Source organism: Salmo trutta, chromosome 15 (assembly GCF_901001165.1).
Source record: "Salmo trutta chromosome 15, fSalTru1.1, whole genome shotgun sequence".
In the NCBI taxonomy this organism is placed as follows: domain Eukaryota; kingdom Metazoa; phylum Chordata; class Actinopteri; order Salmoniformes; family Salmonidae; genus Salmo; species Salmo trutta.
In genome coordinates this window covers 15,665,611-15,681,291 of record NC_042971.1, presented here as the reverse complement: position 1 = coordinate 15,681,291, position 15,681 = coordinate 15,665,611, and the positions used below count along the sequence as shown (strand labels likewise).

The following is a 15,681-nucleotide window of genomic DNA, read 5'->3' as shown; positions in this document are numbered from 1 at the left end:
TGTTTCAACTGGAATATAGAGAAGAGGATTCTAAACAAAGAGTTGGATTTATCCAACATTAGAAGCTCAGCTACAGCCGATGCCAGCACCAAAAGGGCAGATGACAAATATGGTGCCTAGCTAAGTAAGTTATTTTTCCTGCAAACCACCTAGCTAGCTTTAGTTTATCTACTGAAACCCATATTGTGTATTGGTGGCTAAAATGCTACTGTGTTACAATGGGGGAAAATCTAATGATTGTTCTGTTTGCTATCTTAGCTAGCTAGGTAGCTAACTAAGTTAGCTATCTAATCAACTACCGATAGCCATATCTATGCCAAAAAATAAAGCCTATAATTTTTTGGTCGTAGATATGGCTAGCTATTAAACAGCAAGCTACAACGTTACAACCTGCCACCTAAAGTCAGGTTTACCAGCAAACGTTAGCACCTGACTGGAGTTGGCTAACTAGTTAGCCTGACGCCTGCTAACTTGTTATGGGCCACAACTCGCATTTGTAACTTGTTAGAAAACATGTACTGTGCCTAGCTACCTAGGCTCATTTGTACGGTCTGGTCACTGTGCAAAAGTTGAGGGTTATGCCACATTTATATATATTAGGCTAGATACTGTTGTAAATGTAATCTCTGTGCCTGTGCACATGTATGCATGTTCAACTAGTCTACCCTAATGTTAATGTTAGGCTGGCAAGGTTCAACTGTTGACCAAACTGTACAATATAGTATAATTTTGTTTGACAATACCGTGTGGTGCCTGGGATTCTTCCTGGAGTGGATTATATTCCTGCATGTGTCATTGTGGCAGAACTGTATCCCGTGAACTGTATCCATCTCGAGGTATTAGACATTATGCTGGATTTCAAGCAGAAGACTCATGAGTAGCTGAATGGCAGTTTGATCATGACAACACTCCTCCCACAGCTTTACAAGTTTTCCCTAAACTGACTGAATGTTTCTTTGGAATGGCAATTTCATCATGACCACCTCTTCCATCATCTGCTGACCACCAGTTCTATTAGCTACAGATTGTTACACCAGATAATGTGAGTTAATCAAAGATTTTTGGTATACAATTCCTGGGAGTTACGGGACAGGTACTGTTTGGTGAACACGGATAATTTTCGACCTACCTTAGCGATGCCGTCTTCGTCCTCGATTCGGGGAAACAGGAGTCCCATTAAATGTCAGTGTCCAGTTGCAGGGGGTCAATTTGAATTTAGAAAAGGCTCCGTTTATTAAAATAAATACATTTCTTGCTCCATAAGGTAATCCAACAATATGTGCGCCGCCATCGTGTCTATTTCAAGTCTTCTGGCTCAATGATTGAGACAGGTCTCTGTCATCATGACATGCAGTACTTTGGGGGTGCACACCCATCTGTCTTGATCAATGAGAGAAGACTTGAAATAGACAAGGTGTCAGCAAATATCTTTGTGTAAATCTCATTATCTGGTGTAACAATCTGTAGCTACAGTTCTCCGTACTTGTGTGTCTTTACACCGGAGACACACTCAGACACACTGAACTGTACTATACATCAAAACATTTTGCATGTTACTTTTACCATATAACATTCTTGTTGAATATCCAGTTCTCTTGAGTTAGCATTAAATATTGTACACTTCCCTGTATTTTAGATTTTGACAAATAAACATACATTCTTTGGATAGCTGAATGCCTAGCGTCCGTTTCATGCTACAGAGCCCTGTACAGCTTATATAAATATATTCTGTGAATCAATAAGGGCAGACAAATTTAGGAGATTGATAGAAAATATCCATATATATTTTATGGTGGTTCTACATCAGGGCTCTCCAACCCTGTTCCTGGAGAGCTACAGTCCTGAAGGTTTTCACTCCAACCCTAATCTAGCACACCTGATTCTAATAATTAGCTGGTCGATAAGGTGAACCAGGTTAGTAACAACTAGGCTTGGAGTGAAAACCTACAGATTTTACAACCTTTATAGGCTGACACCTAACTGCTCATTCATTCTCTCAATATGCTGAAATAAATAAATAATATTTATCCACTCCTGTTCCTGAGTCAAAATGTACATTTGGGGTATCATTTTACTGCATGAAATGCTTAATTCTGCAGTAGTTGATATTATATCAGTGAGAGTCAGTGTCCAGTCATTGTCCAGATTTTAGTTAGGCAACTATTTCATTTAAAGGCCCACCTCGGAGGGCGTTCAAGTAATTCCTATTTCAAGTCAAATCCTGTCCTAGAGCGGAAATTCTCGTTTAGGTTCTACCTCAAAGACGGACGCAGGCTGGAAATACATATTCAGGAATTGGGGGTGGGAATGTTGGGGTGATTTCCACATGTAGCAGAGAAATAACAACAAATAGGGAACAGACTGACAGTTGTAGTGTAACTAGCTAGCATGCTAACCTTAGCCAGCTAATGAAAGTTATGTGAGTACCTTTTGAGTTAATGGGTAAGCTCTGGCCATCGTCTTTCAGCTCGAAAAGGTGGATTTCTTCTGGTGTGGGCGTTTAACCCATTTGAACAGTACAGTTCCCTCAAAGTGCCATTTTGAAGTCCCCATCTTGCGACTGTCTATTTTTTATACCCCTCATAATCATCACACATAACATATCCGGCACTGCTATCGTTCTCTTTTACCACTTCACCAAATATTTCCCAAACATTAGACTACTTTACTGGCTACTGTACTGGCCTTCCCTTCTATTTATTTTCAACTCTCCATTTCACAGCTTTACTCTTATTGAATTAAACTCCAACATTGTCCTTTTTGTCTCAGTGGATCAACTTTAACTTTTTCTGCCCGAGGTCACAAAAGCAAGGAGTGTATTTGTCGTGCTACAATTAGACCCTAAAGCAGGGATCATCAACTAGATTCAGCCGTGGGACAATTTTTGGTCAGGGGGCCGGAACATAATTACAAATACTTTGTAGACTGCAAATTCACCACAAGAATTTAATAATAATTATTATTATTATTTTTGCTCAGAAAACTTGTGGGGCCAAATAAAATATGCGACAGTTGGCGAACCCTGCCCTAAAGTTTAGGCTTAGGCTACACACTAATGGCAGATACTGTACAAATTATGAAAGAAAAACCTCAATGCAGCCTATAGATATGAATTGCATAGCATTATACATTTATGGATTTTTAATGCCCGCCACCCACCTGCCCTTCATCCACACAATATTTCATGACCCTAAATCCGCCCAACCCATGCATCATTAGTCCCCTCCCCTTTAAGTCACTCCAACAATCCGCAACTGACAAAGCAACTGACAAAGCAGAGTCAGAATGGAAGTGGAATAACAGTTGTCACAGTATAGTCAGCCAGACTCAGCTACATCTTAACCAGTCTAAAGTGAAGTGCCCACACAGGACACAGGACAGGACAGCAGGGTGTTTGACACAAGTCTGGTCCTGCATTTGAGATAGGCTATTATACAGTAGACTTAGCAGGAAGGCCAGGCAGGGTCACGGTCTTTCACTGAGAGTAAGAGCTCTTCACCTATGAGAGAAGAGCAGGACAATGTCCGCACACAGGAGTCGTGTTACCTCCAAGGCCCAGCCATAACAGAGGTAGTTAGCTAGTAGTGACTTCCCCTCAGGTCATGTCTTTCCCAACGGAGGTGTGTGTGTACGAATGGCTGGTACAGTAGCTGTAGCTTTGTCCATAATGTGAGAGCATACCTTTGAGGGGCAGTCAGCAGAAACCTGGTCTACAACACTGGATGAAATACTGCCGGACTTCAACAGCTGCCACATTTAAAAGAGCCGATGAAGGAGAGAGAACAGAACAACAGGGAAAGGACTAGTTAAACCAGCGAGGGGTCCCTGTTTAGACAAGGAGTTTGGTATTAGCCAATCACGGTTAACAAGGTTTGTTTTTCTCCCAGATATATTTTAAAAACCATCTGTGAAATCACCGGCCTACTTTCAAAGACAAAGCAATTGAAAGGGTTTGAAACAAGAAGAAAAAACAACAACTGTGAGGCTGAAAAAAGCACTGTCTGTCTGTTTATCCTAGTGTCCCTCTCTATCCTCCGATAACAGAGGGCAGGTTCCAGCCGAGGAGCCACGGTCAACAATAGCTATCCCAAGGAGACATTCATCCTCCCCATGCCCAAGCCTTTGGTCTAGCCTTCCTCAGAAATGCCAAACAGCACGTGTGAGAAAGGAACAAAGGTTCTGCCAAAGGTACACACCTACAGGAAATGGCTAGTGTCTGGTTTTTATTTCCACAATCCATTTTTTGGGATGCCGTACCTGCCTCACCGACGAGCCTGGTCTCATAAACTACACATAACATAGTACATGTAAATCTGGGACACTGAAATGAGTATGATATGTTATGTTTGATATGGTTACATAAGACAGAAGTTTACTTCTCCACAAAAATAAAAGTAGGGTGGTTGGTCGAGGTGGATGGGTAGGCGTATAATGTGAATGTCTAGTTAATCCAAAGGTTCCTGACTCAAATCTCATCACGGATACCTTCTGCAACTACTTAGCACGTTTTTCTTTGATTTAAAAACAAATATTTAGGGGTAGAACAGCTTTAATATTGCAGATAGATTGTGGCTTTACAAATGTATTTGTCTGCATCATTCCTCATACATGTTTTTTGTAAATAATTGTCCTCTGAAAGTATTCAGACCCCGTCACTTTCAACATTTTGTTACATTACAGCATTATTCTAAAATTGATTACATTGTTTTTTCCCCCTCATCAATCTACACACAATTCCGCATAAAGACAAATCAAAAACAGGTTTAAGATTTTTTTGAAAATGTATAAAAAATAAACAACTTAAATATCACATTTATATAAGTATTCAGACCCTTTACTCATAACTTTGTTGAAGCACCTTTGGCAGCGTTTACAGCCTCGAGTCTTCTTGGGTATGATGCTACAATACCAGCTTGGCACACCTGTATTTTGGGAGTTTCTCACATTCTTCTCCGCAGATCCTCTCGAGCTCTGTCAGGTTGGATGGGGAGAGTCGCTGCTCAGCTATTTCAGGTCTCTAATGAGATGTTCGATCGGGTTCAAGTCCGGGCTCTGGCTAGGCCACTCAAGGACATTCAGAGACTCGTCGAAAAGCCACTACTTAGGTGTCTTGGCTGTGTGCTTAGGGTCGTTGTCTTGTTGGAAGATGAACCTTTGATCCAGTTTGAGGTCCTGAGTGCTCTGGAGCAGGTTTTCATCAAGGGTCTCTCTGTACTTCGCTCTATTAATCTTTGCCTTGATCATGACTAGTCTCCCAGTCCCTGCAGTTGAAAAACATACCCACAGCATGATGCTGCCACCACTTTGCTTCACCGTAGGGATGGTGCCAGGTTTTCTCCAGACGTGATGCTTGGCATTCAAGCCAAAGAGTTCGATCTTGGTTTAATCAGACCAGAGAATCTTGTTACTTTTACTGAGGAGTGGCTTCCGTCTGGCCACTCTACCATAAAGGCCTGATTGGTGGCGTGCTGCAGAGAAGGTTGTCCTTCTGGAAGTTTCTCCCATCTCCACAGATGAACTCTAAAGCTCTGTCAGAGTGACCATCGGGTTCTTGGTCACCTGACCAAGGCCCTTCTCCCCAGATTGCTCAGTTTGGCCGGGCAGCCAGCTCTTGGAGATTCCAAACTTCTTCCATTTAAGAATGATGGAGGTCAATGTGTTCTTTGGGACCTTCAACGCTGCAGACATTTTTTGGTACCCTGCCCCAGATCTGTGCCTTGACACAATCCTGTCTCTGGGCTCTACGGACAATTCCTTTGACCTCATGGCTTGGTTTTTGCTCTGATATGCTCTGTCAACTGTGGGACCTTATATAGACAAGTGTGTGCCGTTCCAAATCATGTCCAATAAATTGAATTGACCACAGGTGGACTCCAATCAAGTTGTAGAAACATATCACGGATGATCAATGGAAATAGGATGCACCTGAATTAAATTTCGAGTCTAATAGCAAAGGGTCTGCATACTTATGTAAGTCAGGTATTTCGTATTTTTTATGTTTTCGCTTTTTCATGATGGGGTATTGTGTGTAGATTGCTGAGGATATTTTTTTATTTAATCCATTTTAGAATAAAGCTGTAACGTAACAAAATGTGGAAAAAGTCAAGGGGTCTGAATACTTCCCGAAGGCACTGTATATATATACAGTACCAGTCAAAAGTTGTGACACAGTGAATAGTGAAGACATCAAAACTATGAAATTACACATATGGAATCATGTAGCACCCAAAATTGTTAAACAAATCAAAATATATTTTATATTTGAGATTCTTCAAAGTAGCCACCTTTTGTAATAATGACAGCTTTAAACACTTTTGGCATTCTCTCAACCAGCTCCCCCATGCAATGCTTTTTCAACAGTCTTTTAAGAAGTTCCCACATATGCTGAGCACTTGTTGGCTGCTTTTCCTTCACTCTGCGGTCCAGCTCATCCCAATCATCTCAATTAGGTTGAGGTAGGGTGATTGTGGAGGCCAGGTCATCTGATGCAGCACTCCATCACTATCCTTCTTGGTCAAATAACCCTTGCACAACCTGGAGGTTTGGTGGGTCATTGTCCTGTTGAAAAACAATGATAGTCCCACTAAGCGCAATCCAGATGTGATGGCGTATCACTGATGTGGTAGCCTTGCTGGTTAAGTGTGCCTTGAATTCTAAATAAATCAATGACAGTTTCACCAGCAAAGCAACCCCACACAATCACACCTCATCCACACCATCCCACCTCCTCCGTGCTTCACGGAGAACCACACATGTAGAGGTCATCCGTTCAACTACTCTGCGTCTCATAAAGACACAGCAGTTGGAACTCATCAGACCAAAGGACAGATTTCCACCGGTCTAATGTCCATTGCTCATGCTTCTTGGCCCAAGCAAGTCTCTTCTTATTATTGGTGTCCTTAAGTAGTGGTTTCTTTGCAGCAATTCAACCATGAAGGCCTGACTCACACAGTCACCTCTGAACACTTGATGTTGAGATGTATCTGTTACTTGAACTCTGTGAAGCATTTATTTGGCCTGCAATTTCTGAGTCTGGTAACTCTAATGAATTTATCTTCTGCAGAAGAGGTAACTCTGGGCCTTCCTTTCTTGTCGTGGTCCTCATGAGAGCCAGTTTCATCATAGCGCTTGATGGTTTTTGTGAATGCACTCAAAGAAACTTTCAAAGTTCTTGAAATGTTCCACATTGACTGACCTTCATATCTTAAAGTAATGATGGAATGTCATTTCTCTTTGTTTATTCGAGCTGTTCTTGCCCTAATATGGACTTGGTCTTTTACCAAATAGGGTTATCTTCTGTATACCCACCCCTACCTTGTCACAACACAACTGACTGGCTCAAATGCATTAAGAAAGACTTTTAACAAGGCACACCTGTTAATTGAAATGCATTCCAGGTGACTGCCTCATGAACCTGGTTGAGAGAATGCCAAGAGTGTGCAAGGCTGTCATCAAGGCAAAGTGTGGGTACTTTGAAGAATCTAAAATCTAAAATATATTTTGATTTGTTTAACACTTTTTTGGTTACAACATGATTCCATATGTATTATTTCATAGTTTAATTAATGAATTAAATAAAAATAATTAAAGATTCATTTTAGAAATTAAAGAAAAACCATGGAATGAGTATGTGTGTCCAAACTTTTGAATGGCACTGTATATTGAACAAAAATATAATCGTAACATGTAAAGTGTTGGTCCCATGTTTCATGAGCTGAAATAAAAGATTCCAGAAATCTTCCAGACTTACAAAAAGCTTCTTTCTCTCAAATTTTGTGCACAAATCTGTTTACATCCCTGTCTGTGAGCATTTCACCTTTGCCAAGATAATCTTTCCACCTGACAGGTGTGGCATATCAAGAAGCTGATTAAACAGCATGATCATTACACAGGTGCACCATGTGCCACATTCAATAAAAGGCCACTCTAAAATGTGTAGAAATGGAATGTATATTTCTATACCAGTATGTCCACCCGGCCTCACAACTGCAGACCACGTGTAAACACGCCAGCCCAGGACCTCCACGTCCAGCTTCTTCACCTGCGGGATCGTCTGAGACCAGCCAATCGGACAGCTGATGAAACTGTGGGTTTGTACAACCGAAGAATTTCTCCACAAACTGTCAAAAACCGTCTCAGAGAATGTCATCTGCATGCTCATCGTCCTCACCAGGGTCTTGACCTGACTGCAGTTCGGTAACAGACTTCAGTGAGCAAATGCTTACCTTTGATGGCCGCTGGCTCGTTGAAGAAGTGTGGTCTTCACAGATGAATCACAGTTTCAACTGTACTGGGCAGTTTGCAGACAGCGTGTATGGCGTTGTGTGGGCGAGAGGTTTGCTGATGTTGTGAACAGAGTGCCCCATGGTGTTAGTGGGGTTATGGTATGGGCAGGCATAAGCTACGGACAACTAACACAATTGCATTTTATCGATGGAAATTTGAATGCACAGCGATACCGCAAAGAGATCCTGAGTCCCATTGTCGTGCCATTCATCCGCCGCCATCACCTCATGTTTCAGCATGATAATGCACGGCCCCATTTTGCAAGGATCTGTACACAATTCCTGGAAGCTGAAAATGTCCCTAATGAATTTATTTCCATTGACGGATTTCTTTATATGAACTGTAAAACAGTAAAATCTTTGAAATTGTTGTATGTTGCGTTTATATTTTTGTTCAGTATGTATGTATGTATGTATGTATGTATGTATATATATATATATATATATATATATATATATATATATATATATATATATATATATATATTCCTTTATTATTTTCCCCTAACCGTATCACCCCTCCCCTAATTAGAGTAAACTAATGGACAACAACACTTAGGCTTCTACTTCCGGCTTATACATACTATATACATTTTACAGACACAGTATATTTAACTACTTAGCATGTTAGCTAGCCCTTCCCCTAACCTTAACTTCTAACTCGAAATGTAACCCTAACCTTAACCCCTAAACCCTAGCCTAGCTAACGTTAGCCATCTAGCTAACGTTAGCATTAGCCTACTGACCACCTAACTAACATCAGCCACAACAAATTGTCAGTTGTAACATATTGTACGAATTGCAATTCGTAACATACCATACAAATTGTAATTTGTAACATATCATACGAAATGGATTATGGACATCCACAAATGAATACAAACCATACGAAATGTAACATACCATACTAATTGTGTCCCGGATTTACATTTACTATGTTACGAGTACCCCTGAGTCCAGGTTTCACCGACCAACTGTGCTTCAGAGGAATTAACTGTACCTAGCTAGTGGCCTAATTGTGTTCTGTAGGCTACCACAAGTACGTGCATTTCTAAATAGAGAGAAGTGGAGGACAGAGAAAGAAAGGATACACTGTTTGTTGTTTAATGTGGTTTGGGCAATCAATCTCCCTCATTGAGACATCTTTCCCCCACACGTTGTCCATTGTGAGCCGCTAGGCTTTCACTGATGCTCTCCAGACTCAATGGGTTTGTTTGTTTGCTGGTGCTCAGCTTGTCTCCAGTTTGTTGGTTCCTTCTGCTATGTGTTTGGGTATGGGTGGTAGAACTACTCAAATGCTGCAACCCAAATGGCATCCTATTCCCTATGTTGTGCAGTACAAAAGTAGAGCTCTGCACAAAGGTATTGCACTATAATTATAGGGAATAGGGTGCCATTTAGGACACAAACTAAAGGTATCTTTGACTGATGGAAGTGTATGTAGCTGTGTACCTTATTTGTGGCCTCAGGCTCCAGCTATGGAAGGACTTTTGTTGCATTAGGGGAAGTTTGCAGGAGAATGCCTTTACCTTCTTTGCATAATTACTTCCAGACTATCGGCTGTTTCCATCTCATTAAGCTGCATTCCTCTGTCAAGGAACATCAGTGAGTTGATCTTCAGTGAGAGACGTCCTCAATAACCTTTTATGGCCAACTTCAGAGATTCGAACAGATGAGCTTCAAAAATCTGTCCACTGTACTGTCCTCGTCTAACCCTTTGGCGAAATGCTATATTCAATATCTGTGGAAATCTAATCTCCACAACTGCATACAAAGGAAATGTAATTATAGGTGCACAAATGTTTGCCATTACATTCTGCTTATTCTCTCAGGTACAGTACTTTACATATTTTATTCATGTAGGTATGACATAACATGTCTTGGTATGCTTCATATTAGGTAGCCAGTGAAACAAATGCCCAAAACAATATCTCTGAAATGTTTATTTCCCTTCAATTTGCGGTGTGCTGGCTTGGGTATCTTAGAATTGGCTACTCATTTAACGTATTACAATTGCATGTTTGTTTTGAGTGGCAGGCCTTAAGGGTTTTGTGCCGAGTGGCAGAAGCTTTCACTCAGGAAAGAACTACATTGGCTTCTTCTATCAGGTTGTGGTTACACATGGTTTCTGGCCTTAAGTGGTCAAATACGATTTAGAGTGAAATGCACAGAAGACCTGGGGGTCTGGATTCCCTCTCTAAGCTCCTCTTTGAAAGGCTGCCCATGCCTCCTCTTGGCTGCTGATTACTACAGCACATGTCTCAGGAAGTATATTTTTCTATTACTCCCTGAGTGTTGCTAGTCAAGCACTCGTTCCAAAAGAGAATAGCCATATACCGTAGATGTAATTTGAAGGTAAAAGTGCCTGCCCCAAACCTAAGGTCAAGATTTTTGCCATTATCCATACGCTAGCCAGAAAGGAAAGCAGTTGTTCAGCAGTGCTTGTCAATCTGTCTTTCTCATTCATTGTTTATATTGCTGTGGGGACTTCTGGGGATGCCAGAAGGGTGGTTTCCAATCCTTGTGTGGTACTAGCGTATAGTGCACGCACCCTGGCTGGACTTGAGTGGCCCTCCGGAGTCTCTTTAGGTTGTCATATTTCAAGCGCATGTTCTTCTTATTCTTGGGTCCTCTGCCTTAGGTGTTCTAACCACTATAAACCACTTAGGAACATTTTCATTAGAGGCTTTTGAATTAGAGGCTTGGTTCTGAGAGCTACTCCCTACTGGGAGCTCCTCCTCTGACCTGGGTCAGTGCACAGTGGTTATTTTGGTATAAGGACAAGCCTTTCCTCTTGTTTTCACCCGTATTTCACCAAGGTAATGGGTGGCAACCTGCTTCTACATCTGGTTTAGCTACATGTCCTTTCAGGAAAGAACTGAGTCAATATTAGTGAAGCCGTAACTCAGTGATGTGTTGAACAGTAAGGGATGCTTGTGTGACAGGGCCGTTACTCAAGTGACACACACACACAGATACATACATACATACATACAGACAGACAGACAGACAGACAGACAGACAGACAGACAGACAGACAGACAGACAGACAGACAGACAGACAGACAGACAGACAGACAGACAGACAGACAGACAGACAGACAGACAGACAGACAGACAGACAGACAGACAGACAGACAGACAGACAGACAGACAGACAGACAGACAGACAGACAGACAGACAACTTCAGATAAAAGTACTAGCATCAGGACCAGAAAAGTCTGCTCACCATATGAACACATTCACAGAAATCTTACTTTATTTATCTGCCAATGAGTGATTTCACCAATTGACTGAAGGAATCGACCAGCTCAATGTCAACAACAAAACTTTTAGCCCTACTGCTGGAGAGAGAGTGTGAACACCACTGTCACTTCTTTCCCCAGGGAGCTAATTTTGGCTGTGATGACTGGCACAGCTTGTAACCCGATCCTCCTCTTTGAGGGATCGCCCTTGAGTCATTCTATGGCTGGGCACCTGGACACACTAATTCCCCAGCCTAAATCTCCCTGTTCCCTGCCTTTTGTTTTTATGTTTTGTTCTGTGTTCTGGAGGCCAGGCAGAACAATCAGCTCTGGAGAAATGGTGCTGGAGTAGTAGAGGTATACATACCTTCAAGTACCATCAGTTCAACTGATGAAAGTTGATTACAGTGGCTGAAACCTGATGCTGGCTGTGTGTCCCTCCTCAATCATCATTCCTGACTCTGTAGCAGAGTGCGTCTTTGACCTTTTGGCCTTGCTTGTGCATGACTAACCAGGCAAACTCAAGACAAACCAGCGTCTGGAACCATTTGCACATCTGGAAAAACGTAACTTAAGTATAAATTAATGGGTGGAAGGGATGCCACTTTTCGAGCAAATTCTGTCACAATATGCACAGTACTTTGCTACCAGATGCCAAAGTAGACAAAGGCATCATCATCAGATGATGGAACATACTATATCAATCAGCTTTGACACATTCCACAATCTCTATTCTCTACATTCACGTCCCTATGGTAATTGGTTTCTGTATGTCACTATGCGTGACATACCATGCATTCACCACGTCTCAAGAGCTTTCAGAGCCTCTGCTCAGGTGTAAAAATAAATGCCCAATGACATGTTTAAATCCAACAGAGGTGACTGAACACCTTTGAGTTTAGCTGAGAATAAATTAGACAACTGTTTCAACAAGCTGTGATTCATGGTTCATCGGCACATTGAGAAAGCCCGAAAGGCGAGGCTTTATGTAAATAAATTATTACAAATATGTTACTTGTTCACAGCTCAATACAATCACACTGACACAGATTACAACTCATACTATATAGCCTACGTTACACATAAAAAAACAACTAAAAGTAAATAACCAATACCATGACGGAAAGCTTTACTCCCGGTACAGTTGGGAAAGAACATGGTCCTTTACTTGAGAGATGACTGACCGTTTCAGGCATAAGTCTTCTCTCATACAAAGAACATTGCTGACACCTAATGGACATAAATTAATAATAGCCTGATACTGTGTGGGGAGATACTGATATATAGTTGTACTTTATTCTGCCCCTCAGTTATTACTGTTGGACAGGAAGAGATTGTGGTACTTTGATTAACTTTGATGAAAGGTAAGGTAAGTCTTACAGTACTATCTAGCAAAGCATCCAATGTGGTCAACTGGTTTCAATTGACAGTTTTGGTGCCAGCAGTTTTGGGTGTTGCTTTGGGGATCTTTGCCCTGCCTGGAAAATAATCTGGGGTAAACACTGAATTACATCTATCAAATCATGGACACACTAAGGAAAGGTTTTAAAACATCTACTGTCATAAAACATCAACTGTCTGATATCGTCCTGAGCTAGTGGTGAGAACAATATGCCCTCTGCTGGAGTACAACACTGCTGTCTTTTTACGCCTACTAAATGAGGTTACAGCTAAGGAGGATGCACTCAGAGGAACCAAAGTGACGTCTACTGGACACAGAACATCGCAAAGATAATGTATTTCTCTCAAAAACGGAACATGACCCCTTAAGTCAATGGTTGAAGAGAGGAATAAAGTAAATAATAGTGAATATATCAGTTTGACATATCCATAGATAAGGATAGTAAACTCAGCAAAAAAGGAAACGTTCTCTCACTGTCGACTGCGTTTATTATTAGCAAACTTAACATGTGTAAATATTTGTATGAACATAACAAGATTCAACAACTGAGACATAAACTGAACAAGTTCCACAGAGATGTAACTAACAGAAATTGAATAATGTGTCCCTGAACAAAGGGGGGGGGTCAAAATGAAAAGTAACATTCAGTATCTGGTGTGGCCACCAGCTGCATTAAGTACTGCAGTGCATCTCCTCCTCATGGACTGCACCAGATTTGCCAGTTCTTGCTGTGAGATGTTACCCCACTCTTCCACCAAAGCACCTGCAAGCTCCCAGACAATTCTGTGGGGAAGGGCCCTAGACCTCACCCTCCGATCCAACAGGTCCCAGACGTGGGACCCACTGGAATTGTGATACAGTGAATTATAAGTGAAATAATCTGTCTGTAAACAATTGTTGGAAAAATTACTTGTGTCATGCACAAAGTAGGTGTCCTAACCGACTTGCCAAAACTATAGTTTGTTAACACGAAATTTGTGGAGTGGTTGAATAATGAGTTTTAATGACTCCAACCTAAGTGGATGTAAAGTTCCGATTTCAACTGTATATAAAATTGTAAATTTGCAGAAGGGCATAAACTTTCCTCTTGTTCTTTCATTACCCCTCTGTATATAGTCTCGCTATTGTTATTTTACTGCTGCTCTTTAATTATTTGTTACTTTTATTTCTCATTCTTAACCGTATTTAAAAAAAAAAAAATGTTACTGCTTTGTTGGTTAGGGGCTCGTAAGTAAGCGTTTCACTGTAAGGTATTCGGCGCATGTGACTACTACAATTTGATTTGATTATTATATTACCGTAATTACGTTCGGTCCAGAGAGCATTATGCATTTGTGAAGGTTGCATCATGTAACATAATATACCCAAATGTATTTCTTCCTCCAAGACGTGTCGAACTCATTCTGTACAGAATATTCCAGTTTAACTGGCTTCGGAGAAATGTCAAGTACAGACAAGTTCCAAAAATAATTTTGACCATTCCACAGACGGTTTCAAAATGTAATTTGATGCACTAGGTAGGCCTTCTGTTTTATCATACATAACTTTGGTAATAAGGATCTGCCTTCCAGGTGCAACATGATAGCCCTTATTTTATGGCTGTCATCAGTAGCCAATATATATGGCTCTGATTTAGCCTACTGTTGTAATGCAAAGACCACGGTTTGAGCTGAGGGGTCCCAGAATGATGTGCGCATTTTGTAGAAGGTTTTTGACCAGGGTCTGTACGTGGCAGAGAAAGAATCTCTGCAGATCACTAACTCGGGGCGTCTACAATAGATTTGTACATACTGTTAAAGGTGTAGGATTATTTTACAATCACAAAGGAACGAAAAGGTAAGCTTACATGTACATTTTAATGTGCCAGATGCATACTGTCATGATATCTTTTTTTTTTTTTTTTAAATGTGTGTTGCACAGAGGAGCGCAGCATGTAAATCCTGTAACATGATGTCTAGGCCTATTGTTGTCAATAACAACTGACCCCTTTTTCGGACATTCTTGTTGCCAAACCTGAGATTTCAGGAATAATAATTGAATGAAATTGTGAATTGGGTAGGCTTAATACTGGCATGCTCGTTTTTGCGCATTCGCTTGCTTACATGCCTTGTTCGCAACTGTAGCTGCAGCAACAACGTATCCACTGTTGGAAGGTTTTACCAACATTACAGAATTCCATTATAACTTCAGGGTTTTCAGGGTTAGGTAGGCAATATGTATTTAGAACGTAACATTGACATTCACCTTTCTCTCAACTGTTTTTATGATAATTTTTTTTTCAAACAACTTTTTCACACGGTGATTTATAGAAACATCGCCGTCTTCGCTGACGTCTCAGGCATTATAACGGAGTGAAGTACTGTAGCAAGAACCCTTGGGCACAGACGTCAGTTCAACGTCTAGATTTGTTGTCAGCTAACGTGAATTTAATGTGAAAAAACGATTAAATGCTCTTACATTGATTACTTTTTGCAAATCCAGTCAGTTTTCCATGTTGGTTCAATGACATCACATTGATCATTTTGGTTGAAAGACTGAGGGAAAAGGGTCAATACCTTTGGGATATCTTTATCAATATATGTCTGACATTTTATTACACGAAAGGAGTAGACCTACTCCAGATAAGCATGTCTTTAATTTCATAATACGGAGCTAGGATATTCTCTGTAATGGGACAGTTTCTACATGCATCCAATCCGGACTTCTGAAATCTCCTTGCTACGGTATGAATCCAGGGAGATATTTGGG

At 40.9% G+C, this 15,681-nt stretch overlaps 1 protein-coding gene across 3 annotated transcripts in view; it reads left to right on the top strand.

The window, feature by feature from the left end:
• The first annotated feature begins 14,519 nt into the window (after nucleotides 1-14,519).
• LOC115148545 (prolyl 4-hydroxylase subunit alpha-2) overlaps nucleotides 14,520-15,681 on the top strand; it is a 40,104-nt gene continuing 38,942 nt past the window's right edge. The window contains exon 1 of one of the 3 annotated variants that reach the window (XM_029690517.1): nucleotides 14,520-14,769. The gene's annotated coding sequence lies outside the window, so the exon portion shown is untranslated. The remainder of the gene's footprint in view (nucleotides 14,770-15,681) is intronic. The other 2 variants (XM_029690516.1, XM_029690515.1) reach the window with 2 other exon arrangements.